At 43.6% G+C, this 14470-nt stretch overlaps 1 protein-coding gene and 1 pseudogene across 1 annotated transcript in view; one reads left to right on the top strand and one right to left on the bottom strand.

Moving 5' to 3' along the window:
- The window catches only part of LOC121545981 (agrin-like), a 405148-nt gene that overhangs the window by 77291 nt on the left and 313387 nt on the right, over positions 1–14470 (top strand). The gene's annotated exons all lie outside the window — the stretch shown is intronic.
- Positions 1213–2533, bottom strand: LOC121545980 (annotated as a pseudogene).

Here is a 14470-nt window from a genome sequence, read left to right on the forward strand (position 1 = left end):
AGAACAAATTCTTATTTACAATGACGGCCTACACCAGCCAAACCCAGACGACGCTGGGCCAATTGTGCGCTGCCCTATGTGACTCCCAATTAAGGCCGGTTGTGATACAGCCTGGAATCAAACCAGGGGGTCTGTAGTGACGCCTCAAGCACTGAGATGCAGTGCCTTAGACCGCTGCGCCACTCAGGATCTACACACAATACCCCAATATGTCAAAGCAAAAACTGTTTCTTAGACATTTTTGCACATTTATACAAATAATAATAAAACAATTTATGGACAGTTTACGTTAACAGCAGAGTCTCAAAAAGATCAAGGGCTTTTCACCCTTAGTGTGATAAGTGTAGCTTACTCTGACGCAATACAAACTATATGCCTACTGATTACATTTATTAACGGCTAAGTCAAATAATGTGTGTTCAAACCATAGATTGCCATAGCCAGATGAAACGTGCATTGAGAACAGAGAACTAAATGCAGGCATGTGCACAGATAGGAATCTACCTGTGCAGAGCACATGCCCCTTTGCCCTTCCAGTCTCAAGTGCCCTTTTCGGTGGAGGTATAATCTCCCAATGTTATTTTTTTTCTGTATACATGTTTTCTTGTTGTTCTGAACCCACAACCCTGCAAGTCGTCATTAAATTGTCATCTATGCTTCAGAACTAAAAAAGGTGTGCGTCTTTATTGTTGACCAATTACATTTACAATTACATTTACATTTTAGTCATTTAGCAGACGCTCTTATCCAGAGCGTCTTACAGTTAGTGAGTGCATACATTTTCCATACTGAATATGAATATAATTGGTAACATACTTATTTTTTAGGCAGATTATATCACCAGATTATTTAAATAATTAAGATCTCTGTAAGTAAAACTGTCTCCATCTTAACCAGTAGGAGCAGTAACACACAGGATGTGGTTCAAAGCCAGTTATGCACTTTGACAGTGAAGCTACATTTGTGCGTTTAGACTGTTTGTACTGTAAATATAGCCGTTTTCAAAGTCTGAGACAGTGGGCCTCCCTTCAATGAACATTAAGACAACACTTTGAAAATCTCTGTTTTAATAGACTGGCTAGTAATAGGCTAATGCTAGGCTGGAGAGTGGAGGTCTCTGGTGGGATGTAAACATGGTGGCTGGTAACAGTGAGAGTGCATGGGGCAGAGCTGGGGGTCAAAGGTGAAGGTAAGGAGGGGGTCGCAGAAGCCTCAGGGGTCAGCCACGCCCTCTGTGTGGTTGCAGAGTGACTCGTAGAGTTCAGAGGTCAGTGAATAGTTGGAGAAGGCCTGCTTGAACTCCTGGCCAATGTATGACACTTTGACGAAGGCCTCTTTGGTCTGCCGGTGCTGGTGCAGCTCCAGGGTGATGTCTGCAGCGTACGGTGGCCATTGCATGTCAAAAATCCCCAGAGCCATGAGACAGGTTATCAGAGTGGTGTCGTGGGCAGAGTACAGGAACAGCTTCCTGTTGGGCTCTGAGGTTGTGTCCTGTAATTTGTCTTCTATGTTGTCCATCAGGGTATGCAGGAGGGGACCCACACACAGCTGCAGGTTCTCCCTCTTGCTGGGTTCGTAGATGTGGTAGATTATCTCCACAGCTCTCTGCTCCACTGTGTTCCTTCAGGAGTCCAGGACTGGTGGGCAGGGTAGGCCGTGGGTCTCTCTCGCCATCATTTCGTCCCTGATGAGGATGAAGTCAACCCGTTGGTGGGCAGCGATGCCCAGAGCACTCTTGATGCTCCTCAGGTCCGGAGCGATGTCTGGCAGAGTGGATGATGCCGCCCAGCGATGACCACTGAGGAGCAGTCTGCATCCGTGGTAGTTAGGGTACAGGATCTCTGACTCTGCCTCAGTCGTCAGAATGGGAACCATGTCACTCTGGCTTTGATGGAACAGCCCTGCCACCAGGCACTTGGCAGACTCTATGGTTCTCACATTGTTAGTGGAACACACATAAACCTCTGTAGGGCTGAAGGTGGGATTGAGGAAGGCTATGACCTGGATGTACCTCTTCCTCAGCCTCTCTCCCAGCTCATACAGCTGCTGCATGCCCACCGTGGTCAGCTGACCTGGGTACGTACCCCCGGTCAGTATGTTGGCCCGGTAGCTGTCCTCCACCTGTGAGGAGGGCCGTGGACCTCCTTCCAGGTCTGTCACCACATAGTTGATCTGTGTGTGTGCTGGGGGTTCCAGGAGGTTAGGCACCCACTGGGCCTCCATGACATCTGGTATAGACTTCAGCGGAGTTCGTGCTCCGTGGCGGAACAGGACTTGCACGAGTTTGAGCTCGTAAGGAAAAGGTGGTTCCGTGCATGCGGGGGCCGAACCCGAATCCGTCTGAGTTGGTTCTGTCTTCTTATGAGACCAGAGCATGGATCCAAACACCATGGACACCGAGCCCAGAACACCTGCTTTGGTCCAGAGGTTCCTCATCCTCATGCTTAACGTTACTATATTTTAATTACCTCTGGAACAGTTATTAACAATTTTTAAACAAATAAAAGTAATCGACTAACTCTGTCTATTTTGAAAACACAATACCTGGCCAAGGACAAAATGTTTTTTTTGAATATGTAGTCATTTCTGGTGTGATCCACGCTTTCAAAGTGAATCGACCAATGACCTGTCATCAGTATTAAAGTGCAAAGGCAGGTGCACATATCCAGATTAGTGACCGGAAATAACTTTTTTAATTTCCTCCAGTTTTGCCTGGCTTATGTTTATATTATCCATAATAAATATAGTTCAAATCAAATTTTGTTTGTCACATACACGTGTTTAGCAGATGTTATTGCGGGTGTAGCGAAATGCTTGTGTTTCTGCCTCCAACAGTGCAGTAATATCTAACAAGTAATATCTAACAATTTCACAATCTACTACTGACTCATCTTTGCCCGAACATTGGTCTACCTGGCGATTTGATCATTTTCATGTTTCAGATAGGCCTAGTTTGGATGGCTACTGGTTATGTCTAAAGATAAGCAGCTGTAACATCGCACTGTTTTCAAATTCATGGGATGAAGATGTAAGATATTCTGGCGAATTTATTATGATATTTGTGAGGAAGAACAGGGCTATCTGGCTGGCAACGAGCACTCTGCAGGCAGGCTGCCTTCCAAAGTGATGATGCGGTTCAGACAAAAATGTAACCCCGCTACAAGTTGGCCGTATGATTTAGCTTGCTCTGGACTCCAGAGAAGTGACATGATATATCCGTAGTTGATATTGGCTGCTAGCATGAATGACTTCATCTCCAAATGCAGGTGTAAAAAGCAGTTTATTTCTGTAGCCTTTCTTGTGTTTTGAAAATCCATCATTGTTTATGGCTTTAATGACAGGCTACATTTGCGCAGTGATTGTGCGCACGTGTTTGAGGGTCGCACGTTTTGTACTACTCCTTTTTGGGGGGCGTGGGAAAAAGTTTGAAAACCACTTGGATACATGATAGTGGCAACAAATGGAGTTGGGCTGGATATACTGTAGTAATGGTAGGCTCCAGTACTTCTTACAATCTTTTATATTGACTGGAATTGTGTTGGTCATTGTTTCTAAGTGCAGCATTTATTCCAGTTCCAAATAGTTTAGCAAAATACTTGAATCATCAGATTGGGCTGTTTTCCCCCCATCTTGTAATAATTGCTCAGTGAGTCTGGGACCACTGTTGCGTAAATTTCTTTTGGGTGGGGTGCCCTTTTTTTATTTGTTTAAGCACAAAAGGTCTGTGCATGGCCCTGACTAAATTTGTGTGCCTATCCAATAGAATGAAATTATCCATCTTAGTACGAACTAACTACCATTCATTTAACTAAGTACAGTCGTGGTCAAAGGTTTTGAGAATGATGGCAATTTGCATATACTCCAGAATGTCATGAAGAGTGATCAGATGAATTGCAATTAATTGCCATTTGCCATGAAAATGACCTTAATCCCAAAAAAACATTTCCACTGCATTTCAGCCCTGCCACAAAAGGACCAGCTGCCATCATGTCAGTGATTCTCTCGTTAACACAGGTGAGAGTGTTGATGAGGACAAGGCTGGAGATCACTCTGTCATGCTGATTGAGTTAGAATAACAGACTGGAAGCTTTGAAAGGAGGGTGGTGCTTGAAATCATTGTGCTTCCTCTGTTAACCATGGTTACCTGCAAGGAAACACGTGCCGTCATCATTGCTTTGCACAAAAAGGGCTTCACAGGCAAGGATATTGCTGCTAGTAAAACTGCACCTAAATCAACCATTTATCGGATCATCAAGAACTTCAAGGAGAGAGGTTCAATTATTGTGAAGAAGGCGTCAGGGCGCCCAAGAAAGTCCAGCAAGTGCCAGGACCGTCTCCTAATGTTGATTCAGCTGCGAGATTGGGGCACCACCAGTGCAGAGCTTGCTCAGGAATGGCAGCAGGCAGGTGTGAGTGGATCTGCACCCACAGTGAGGCTAAGACTTTTGGAGGATAGCCTGGTGTCATGAAGGGCAGCAAAGAAGCCACTTCTCTCCAGGAAAAACATCAGGGACAGACTGATATTCTGCAAAAGGTACAGGGATTGGACTGCTGAGGACTGGGGTAAAGTCATTTTCTCTGATGAATCCCCTTTCCGATTGTTTGGGGCATCCGGAAAACACCTTGTCTGGAGAAGACAAGGTGAGCGCTACCATCAGTCCTGTGTCATGCCAACAGTAAAGCATCCTGAGACCATTCATGTGTGGGGTTGCTTCTCAGCCAAGGGAGTGGGCTCACTCACAATTTTGCCTAAGAACACAGCCATGAATAAAGAATGGTACCAACACATCCTCCGAGAGCAACTTCTCCCAATCATCCAAGAACAGTTTGGTGATGACCAATGCCTTTTCCAGCATGATGGAGCACCTTGCCATAAGGCAAAGGTGATAACTAAGTGGCTCGGGGAACAAAACATCGACATTTTGGGTCCATGGCCAGGAAACTCCCCAGACCTTAATCCCATTGAGAACTTGTGGTCGACCCTCAAGAGACGTGTGGACAAACAAAAACCCACAAATTCTGACAAACTCCAAGCATTGATTATGCAAGAATGTGCTGCCATCAGTCAGGATGTGGCCCAGAAGTTAATTGACAGCATGCCAGGGCGGATTGCAGAGGTCTTGAAAAAGGGTCAACACTGCAAATATTTACTCTTTGCATAAACATAATGTAATTGTCAATAAAAGCATTTGACACTTATGGAATGCTTGTAATTATACTACAGTATACCATAGTAACATCTGACAAAAATATCTCATAACAATGAAACAGCGATACTGAAGACCAATACTTGTGCCATTCTCAAAACTTTTGACCACGACTGTACATAAGTCTCGAGATGTCAAATACAAGTCAATATGCCCTCAGTCAGCGACACAGGCAGGCTTAGTGAATAAGGGAACAGTTTAGATAAAAACGACCATCTAGCCTACAGTATGTGAAGGCCCTAGGCTGAGACCAGGATCAAAATTAGTTCTGTTCCCTTGTCCTTACATGCTGCCTTTCCAGGCTTTGATAGAGCTGATCCAAAGTCAGTCTTCAACAACACAACTGAAGGTGATGAACCCGTCTAAAACCCCATCAGACTCCTATTCCTCATGTGGTTTGATTTATGGCCCCACCGATGGAGTCCCACTGTGAGCTAAGCAAATAACTTGGCCTTGTCCAAGCAAACACTTACCCTGGGTTCCCACTGCCAACAAACCCCTATCATCTCTCTCTGCAGATGAAAGGGGCAGTCCGCAGTTGAAACAATAACAAAGTGGGCTCCCGCCACTGTTACGGTAAAAGGCTAAGGGATGGGGCTGGAGAAATGTAACCACTCTAGTTTGAAACATGTTTTGATGCTGTACAGTGTTTGTTTACATTTACTTTGTTTACAAACAGAGTAAAACAAGCTTTATTTGGGATTCTGTTGGGGTACAACAGTTGGACTAAGTTAATGAGGCATTTCTAAGTTATATTCTTCAATAATCAATGGGTACATGTCATTCATTTATAAGTCCAAAGTGAATGTAGCAGCTGCAGGGTCTGTTGACATGGCCGTCCAGAAGATGACGAGTGACTACAGAGTCCCTCACAAACTTCAGGCCTGACTCTGAGAGTTCCCATGTTTTTCTAATTTGATTAGCCCAGCTGTTAAAAAAAAGCATCTTTCAATCAAGTTTTGATTTAGGACTTCCTGAGTTTGCAAGTTCAAACACACAGCATTAATCATTTGGTTCCCTTATAGCTCTCTCTGTCTTTTAGCCCCATTGAATTATTTATTTTTTAATCCTTTCATGAGTCACAGGGGAATTACACCCCATAAAACATGAAATTAGTCAGAACATTTCAGGAAATCACTCTGTTGAAAGTGATTTACTTACACCCTTCTTACCCTATTTCCTTTTTATTTGGCCTTCACATACTGTATTATTGTGTTTAGAAACATTTACATTTTAGTCATTTAGCAGACGCTCTTATCCAGAGCGACTTACAGGAGCAATTAGGGTTAAGTGCTTTGCTCAAGGGCACATCGACAGATTTTTCACCTAGTCGGCTCGGGGATTAGAACCAGCGACCTTTCGATTACTGGCACAACGCTCTTACCCACTAAGCTACCTGCCGCCCTAAAGATATTGTTTCTGCTTTTCTTCAGTCTTTACACAGGTGTTAGGGAGTGAATTGAAGTCAACACGTCTCCTGAGAGTATCACTCAGTATTTATTGCACTGACCTACATTTACATTTTTTTACATTTTAGTCATTTAGCAGACACTCTTATCCAGAGCGACTTACATTATTGCGAGTGCATACATAATTTTTAATTTTTTTCATACTTGTGAAGGGTCACTTAAGGAGTGTGTGTGTGTGCGGAGGGGAGGCATGTCGGAGGAGTGGTGTCGTGGTTAAGGTGCGACAGGTAGCCTAGCGGTTAGAGCGTGGGACCAGTAACCGAAAGGTCGCTGGTTCGAATACCCGACCTGACAAGGTGAAAAATCTGTCTGTGCCCTTGAGCAAAACACTTAATCCTAATTTGCTCCATGGGCACTGTACTACTATGGCTGACCCTGTAAAACAACACATTTCACTGCACCTATCCGGTGTATGTGACAATAATACATATTAAATTTTTTTACTGTCAGTTTGGGTCGTTTAGCTGCCTGCTGCTGGGTGTTGTAAAGAAGCCAAACACCTGGAACACATGCCTCTGTGTTGGACGTCACTACAGCAGACGTTTCTACTCTTCTTCACCGTCCCTTTTATTTAGTTCTACTTTATTTTTGATCTCCCCAAAAGGAAAGGCAGCTGGCGATGAGGGACGATGAAGAGGGCATTTGAAAAGGGGGGTTGATTTGAATGTGAAAAGGAATGCAAATGCCAGCTTGAACACGGATGGGGCTTGTATGACTCTGTGTCGTTGTCTGTTAAGTGCCAACATTTTCCCCTTTAATTTGAGCCAGGGCTCCCTGCACTCCATGGTTCTAGCAAAACACTTCACCCCCTCAATGCCACCATATACCCCTTTCATCAGCCAATCTCCTCTACAATTCAAGGACTTGAAAATCACTCATGACTGATGGGGATTCAGTTGTCGTTTCATTCTGTGTTTGATCTATTATTGCGTACGAAAGCTAATAAGAGCAAGGAGTTACGGGACAATTTAACTGAAATGTAGCATCTGAAAGGACTGCAGTCTGCTGCGTGCAGACTGCATTACGTTTACTGAAGGAGGCATTTTCTAGTCACTAGAATCTAGTGCACCGTAACATTAATCCCTTACCACTGTATCATGCTAGCATTTCCACAATATTTCAGCTACGATAACTCATGGTCATATTAATCAGTCAAAGTGCATTAAAGCTGATTTGTTGCGTCTTAAAACTAAGGATGTCTTAGCCAAGGGGTCTGAGCAAAGTGCGAGGTCTATTCAGAAGTTGTGTGTGCTTGCGTGCTCTTGGCTTGTCCGGTCATCCTCCATTACAGATTCACCTGCAGCAGCTCCCAAGCCTACGTCCTCGGCTGACATACATAGAGCACTACCCTTAAAGTAAACCTAATGAAATTGTTGCGCTGGATCCAACATGCTTTATTGCATTAAGTGCAATCAATAAATCATTTTTGTGTGCTGGCACAACCCCCTGCTCCCTGAATCTCAATAAAGTAGAGTGCTCTCCTCGTAATGAAGATTGCTCGGGAACTTGATTACTTTTAGTGTGTTCGTAGCGAGGGGGCCGTGCTCGGCAATTTCCCAGCACGGCATGGTATGTCCCTTCACTTTTTAAATGGGCGAGCCATAAAAAAAGGACCCCATGTATTTTCAGTCAAGTGACTGCACAATAGCCATGACTGGCAGGTTTTATTCTTGTTATCTAATTGCGATCTATTCAAGTAGAATTTAAAATTATTGAAAATGTCCCTGTTTGAGTACAATTATGGTAGTCTTTGAAACTTTGAGCTGCGCAGTAAAGACAACCTTGAGATTTGGGAAAGGGACAGGAAATGGAAAGGGGATACCTAGTCAGTTGCACAACTGAATGCATTCAACTGAAATGTGTCTTCCGCAATTAACCCAACCCCTTTGAATCAGGGGAGATTTGAGCGACTGTCTAGAGCAGGGCTGCCCAACCCTCTTCCTGGAGATCTACCGTCCTGTGGGTTTTCCTAATTTAACACACCTGATTCTACTTATTAGCTGCTCAACAAGACCTTAACTAGCTGAATCAGATATGCTAAATTACGGTTGGACTGAAAACCTACAGGACAGTAGATCTCCAGGAAGAGGGTTGGGCAGCCCTGGTCTAGAGGAAAAGTGATATTTTCCCAAGCAAATCTTCGAAATTCGGTGTTCACATCGAGTTTCACCTTTGGGCCTTAGCACTTATGGGCTTTAGCACTTCTGTGCTTTACTGTTGTTTCACTCTGACTTTATTAGTGTCTTGGGCAGAATATCTGCTCACTAAATGAAAAGTCAGCCTGAATCTCTACTTTAAATGTTTTATTTATTTGAACTCTTTGCCGTACACTTTTAGACATTTAGGGGGCTACAGAACGGGGCGGCAGGTAACTTAGTGGTTAAGAGCGTTGTGCCAGTAACCGAAAGGTCGCTGGTTCTAATCCCCAAGCCGACTAGGTGAAAAATCTGTCTGTGCCCTTGAGCAAGGCACTTAACCCTAATTGCTCCTGTAAGTCGCTCTGGATAAGAGCATCTGCTAAATGACTAAAATGTAAATGTAAAAATGTTATAGTCATTTGTTTGGATCAGCCTGTGTCAGATCGACTAGCTCAAAGCCCTAGGGGATTGACTTGGCCTAATAGCAAGATTACAGCAGCCGTCGCTTTTATTCTGTCGGCAGCAACTACGCAACAATTAAACCGCCGAAGAATGAAAGCAGACTTGTCCCAGTTACCTGACGAGCAGTTTCCCCACGGTAGAGATTCAGGGACTCTGAGCTCACCGGCTGCTCTCGTGACCCAGACAAGATGGAGGAAGTGAGCGAGGGGTAAAGGGAGACGAGCAGTGTTAATATGCCTAGAAGTCTGCTCCCAATGCAGCTTTCTCTGCATCAAGGCACCAGCTGACTGATTTGGCTGATAGTGCAAGAGCTTCTTTCTCTCACTTCATCCTCGCTCTCTCTCCTCGCCCTTCTCCTATGTCTCTATCCTTTTAAGATGCCTCAGATGGGGGTTCTTTGTAATTTGGCCTCGTTTAAGCTGAAGGAACCAGGTTGACCTGACACGAAACTCACCTTGTGAAATTGAAATGTGGTTCGCTGACACCTTTTTTTTCAACCCACAGAGCTTCTCAGATAGGATTTGAACCCATCCAAATGTGCGGTTAACATCACGTTGTGTTACCTTTATGGCCTGGGTTAAGGTTATAATTACGTAGGGACAGCATAAAAATTATTGAGTCAAGCAAAGCGGTTGATTCAGATCAGATACCAGACAAGACAATGTTTCCCTTAACGTGGGTTAGGGTTATTTGGAACTTTTGTTTCATACTCTGATGTACTACACTTTCATGTTGAACGGAATACTAATTTGTCTCAGATTTAAGAGGGTAACCCTCATTCATATTAAAGGTGAGCAGTATCGCTGTCGCTGTGTCCCAGTGCATTATTCAATATGGCAAAAGGTAACCATTCTGGTTCCTGGGTTATTGCTCATAGATTGACCTGATGGTGAAATGATAACCACGTCTCTCCACACTAAATATTTCAGTGCATGTCACTGAGCTGAAGGACGGCAGTCTAAGCAGGGAGGATATGTTTTTCCCCCATCCACAGTCTCTTCATGCAGTATAAAGGAAGTTTTAGAGGTAGTTTCGTGAGCCAATGCTAACTAGTGTTAGCGCAATGACTGGAAGTCTACAGGTACGGTAGCATACGCTTGGCTGGCTAAACTACCTCTAACTTCCTTCAAACTGCACGCATTTTTATTTTAATTTTATTTTTGCACTTTAGTCATTTAGCAGACATTCTTATCCAGAGCGGCTTACAGTATTGAGTGCATACATTTTCATACTTGTCTCCCGTGGGAATCGAACCCACAACCCTGGCATTGCAAGTGAGCCACGAGACATTAAAATGGTATCATCTGACACGTTGTTTTTCTACTTACCCAGAATCTCACAGTATACCTTCAGACCCTTCTAAGCTGCAAATACATATATATGAATGCAATATTCTTATACTTGGATTCTGGCTAAGGTAAAGCACATGACTTGATGTAGATGGTACCAGTACTGGAGAAAAGGGCAGACGCTAGCAAAATCTTTTAGAATAATCTAAATGCAAGTGTGCATCTCTGCTGTGAAATACGGAGACAGGCTTGTGAGGTTGAGCATTTTCCACTGTGTCATTATGTATTACACGCTGACACAAAGTGCTGTGCAATGGCAGGATGAAAGGAGAGCATTCCCTGCCAGTGTCTTTTAGCTACTTTAGCTTGTGTCCACTAAAGACATTCACTCACAAAAAGTCTAGACACAGCATTTTGCGTTGCGTTATATTGTGTGGTCCTCTGTAGCTCAGTTGTTAGAGCATGGTGCTTGCAACTCCAGGATGGTGGGTTCGATTCCCGGGACCACCCATATGTAAAAAAGGAATACAAATATGCAGGCATCACTATAAGTCGCTTTGGATAAAAGTGTCTGCTTACTGGCATATAGTATAATAATATATTATGATAATATAATATTGCAACAGTGTATTGTGTCAGTGCGGTGAAGATGCTGTCATTGTGTTAACGTGCAGTTTGATGAATGTTCCTGGTGAATTGTCTAATGTTATCTTCTCTCTATCTCTTTCATGTCCCATCTCTTCTTGAACCATGGACACCCTTTCAGGTAAGACACACCCTTTTACTTTAATCTGTGTGTCATATAATGGTCCATGCACTTTTCCCAAACCACATTTGCCATACATCCCCTCTGGGGCCCATCATCAGTAATGGAGAAACTAATTTTCCACTCCATCTCTCTTGGAGACTGGGCAGACATTTTCGATCAGCAGAAGAGTCTTGTGAATGTAGCATGCACATACAGTGCATTCGGAAAGTATTCAGACCCCTTTTCCCACATTTTGTTACGTTACAACCTTATTCTAAAATTGATTAAATTGTTGTAGTTTTTTCTCATCAATCTACACACAATACCCCATAATGAGAATGCAAAAACAGGTTTTTAGAAGTTTTTGCAAATGTATTAAAAATAAAAACTGATATCACTTTTATACAAGTATTCAGAACCTTTACTCAGTACCTTGTTGAAGCACCTTTGGCAGCGATTACAACCTCAAGTCTTCTTGGGTATGATGCTACAAGCTTGGCACACCTGTATTTGGGGAGTTTCTCCCATTCTTCTCTGCAGATCCTCTCAAGCGCTGTCAGGTTGGATGGGAAGCGTTGCTGCACAGCTATTTGCAGGTCTCTCCAGAGATGTTCGATTGGGTTCAAGTCTGGTCTCTGGCTGGGCCACTCAAGGACATACAGAGATTTGTCCCGAAGCTACTCCTGCGCTGTCTTGGCTGTGTGCTTAGGGTTGTTGTCCTGTTCGAAGGTGAACCTTCACCCCAGTCTGAGGGCCTGAGCGCTCTGGAGCAGGTTTTCATCAAGGATCTCTGTACTTTGCTCCATTCATCTTTGCCTCGATCCTGATTAGTCTCCCAGTCCCTGCCTCTGAAAACATCCCCACAGCATGATGCTGCCACCACCATGCTTCACCGTAGGGATGGTGCCAGGTTTCCTCTAGACGTGACACTTGGCATTCATGCCAAAGAGTTCAATCTTGGTTTCATCAGACCAGAGGATCTTGTTTATCATGGTCTGAGAGTCTTTAGGTGCCTTTTGGCAAACTCCAAGCAGGCTGTCATGTGTCTTTTACTGAGGAGTGGCTTCCGTCTGGCCACTCTACCAGTAAGGCCTGATTAGTGGAGTGCTGCAGAGATGGTTTTCCTTCTGTAAGGTTCTCCCATCTCCATAGAGGAACTCTGGAGCTCCTTCAGAGTGACCATCGGGTTCTTGGTCACCTCCCTGACCAAGGCCCTTCTCCCCCGATTGCTCAGTTTGGCCGGGCTGCCAGCTCTAGGAAGAGTCTTTGTGGTTCCAAACTTCTTCCATTTAGGAATGATTAATATATATGACTGGCAGCCTGGTGCAAGCAGCTGTTGTTGCCAAGCAACCGACCTGGTGTTAGAACTCTGAGCTTCAGTTAAAAGTGATGTTAGCATTGTCAGAAATGTTACAAAAGGGTAGCACATTGTTGGTTCTTTAATAGGCAGGTGAGAGCAATAAATTATACATTTAATCAACACTGTAGTCTCATTCTTATCCGACGCCTCAATATTGAGCTAGTTCTGGGCAATAAATTGTATTTTTTTCCTAATGCTAACGGCCTGTTAAAAATCCAGAATGTGGTTCTCGGTAAATGACGGATGGCTTATGACCAGAGGCTGGGAGTGTGTTGTGTACTTCCATTCAAGTTGATTTGCTTCAATCAATGCCTAGTGTATATATAATAATCCATATAAAGGTGTTTGAGTGTAATAATAGCAGGTATATTGGGGCGTAATGTAGTTGCAACAGTAGGGGCTGGACAAATAAAATCCACAGAAGAACCTTTGACTCAAGAAAAAAAAAAGAGACCGTTTTCAGTGTCTGAGCCCACTTGCTTTCCTTAGAGCCAATTTTGTATTTGTGTTTGTATTTGTAAATTAAGGCAGTTATATACAATTAAAAACATTACATTACAATTCACAACATATTTCACATCACATTAAGTGTGTGCCCTCAGCCCACTACTCTACTACCACATATCTACAACACAAAATCCATGTGTATGTGTGTTTATAGTGCATATGTTATCATGTGTGTGTCCCCGCTCTTCCATAAGGTGTATTTTGTATCTTTAAAAAAATAAATCTGATTTTACTATTTGCATGAGTTACTTGATGTTGAATAGAGTTCCATGTAGTCATGGCTCTATGTAGTACTGTGCGCCTTCCATAGTCTGTTCTGCACATGGGGACTGTGAAGAGACCTCTGGTGGCATGTCTTGTTTATTTTATTTTACCTTTATTTAACTAGGCAAGTCAGTTAAGAACAAATTCTTATTTACAATGACGGCCTACACCGGCCAAACCCGGACGACGCTGGGCCAATTGTGCGCCGCCCTATGGGACTCCCAATCACGGCCGGTTGTGATACAGCCTGGAATCGAAAAGGGGGTCTGTAGTGAAGCCTCAAGCACTGAGATGCAGTGCCTTAGACCGCTGTGCCACTCGGGAGCCCTTGTGGGGTATGCATGGGTGTCTGAGGTGTGTGCTAGTAGTTTAAACAGACAGCTCTGTGCATTCAACATGTCAATACTTCTCACAAATACAAGTAGTGATGAAGTCAATTTCTCCTCTACTTTGAGCCAGGAGAGATTAATGTTAGCTCTCCGTATACATTTAAGGGCCAGCCGTGATGCCCTGTTCTGGGCCAATTGTAATTTTCTTAAGTCCCTCTTTGTGGCACCTGACCACACAACTGGACAGTAGTCCAGGTGCGGCAAAACTAGGGCCTGTAGGACCTGCCTTGTTGATAGCGTTGTGAAGAAGACAGAGCCGTGCTTTATTATGGACAGATCTCTCCCCATCTTCGCTACTGTTGCATCAATATGTTTTGACCATGACAGTTTACAATCCAGGTTTACTCTCCTCAACTTGCTCAATTTCCACATTATTCATTACAAGGCGGTTTAGGGTTTAGTGAATGATTTGTCCCAAATACAATGCTTTTAGTTGTAGAAATATTTAGGACTAACTTATTCCTTGGCACCCATTCTGAAACTGACTGCAGCTCTTTAAGTGTTGCAGTAATTTCACTTGTTGTGGTAGCTGATTATTATTATCCATTTCTCTCAGCCAGTCATTTGTGTAAGTGCTGTACATGTTGAATGCCCTTCCCTATAAGTGATAATCTGTTGTTAATTTGTTTACTGTGAA

The sequence above is a fragment of the Coregonus clupeaformis genome, chromosome 30 (assembly GCF_020615455.1).
Source record: "Coregonus clupeaformis isolate EN_2021a chromosome 30, ASM2061545v1, whole genome shotgun sequence".
NCBI classification, from domain to species: Eukaryota; Metazoa; Chordata; class Actinopteri; order Salmoniformes; family Salmonidae; genus Coregonus; species Coregonus clupeaformis.